Here is a 948-nt window from a genome sequence, read left to right on the forward strand (position 1 = left end):
AAAGAAAGAAAGAAAGAAAGAAAGAAAGAAAGAAAGAGAAGAGAAGAGAAGAGAAGAGAAGAGAAGAGAAGAGAAGAGAAGAGAAGAGAAGAGAAGAGATCCTGATGTAATGTGCTGTGTAGGTCAGGTTGGGATCCCAAGGTGGGTAATGACACAGACACTAGAAGAACTCCTGAGACCAGGGGCTCGAGGAGAAAGAGAAACCAAAAGAGTAGTCCCTCCCTGAGGATGTCTCAGGCAAGGAACAAATTTGAGATGACCACAAGACCAATGCCATGGGGCTAGTACAGAGTGCTAGCCTTTGATGACTACCAGTCCAGTGCCACAGAGGCCTGGGGGTGGGGGCTGAGGCATGCCATGCCTGAGATGACCCTTGGTGCCTTAATGCAGAAACAAGGCATAGCACTACTGAGTAAACCTTAGACACTAAGAGACCCCACATACCACTAAGAGGAGCAAGTCCATGTTTGAGAAATGGAAGAGAAAGAAAAGAAGAAAGATGTGGTCACAATGAAGAGAAGCAGAACTAGAGACTTAGGGGTAGTGAGGAACAGCCTAATATCAGTTGCCAGTGGTGGCATCTAGGACCATGATGGGATGTGCCCTGGGTTCATCAGAACAGGAGAGCTGATCCAGGTCTTCATCTACTACTTCAGCACTCTGGAGAGCAATCCATGTACCTTACTTGGGCATCAGTAGAACTGACCCTGGATGTGGGGATTGTGCATGAACAGGCCCTGAAGACATGAGCACAGGGGAGCCTGCCCTGCCGCTTTTCTGCTGTGAAGTGGCTCAGATGAGGGAGAGATAACCTCTTCTCCTCCCTTGTTCTCTGCCACTATGTGAGGCAGTGCTGATTCCAGCATGGCCAAGTAAGGGACAGTATGGCATGGTTTCCTGACCTTAAAACAAAGCCTGCTGGAGTGGGCCACCATGAAGGTTGATGGC

The sequence above is a fragment of the Mus pahari genome, chromosome 13 (genome assembly GCF_900095145.1).
Source record: "Mus pahari chromosome 13, PAHARI_EIJ_v1.1, whole genome shotgun sequence".
NCBI lineage: Eukaryota > Metazoa > Chordata > Mammalia > Rodentia > Muridae > Mus > Mus pahari.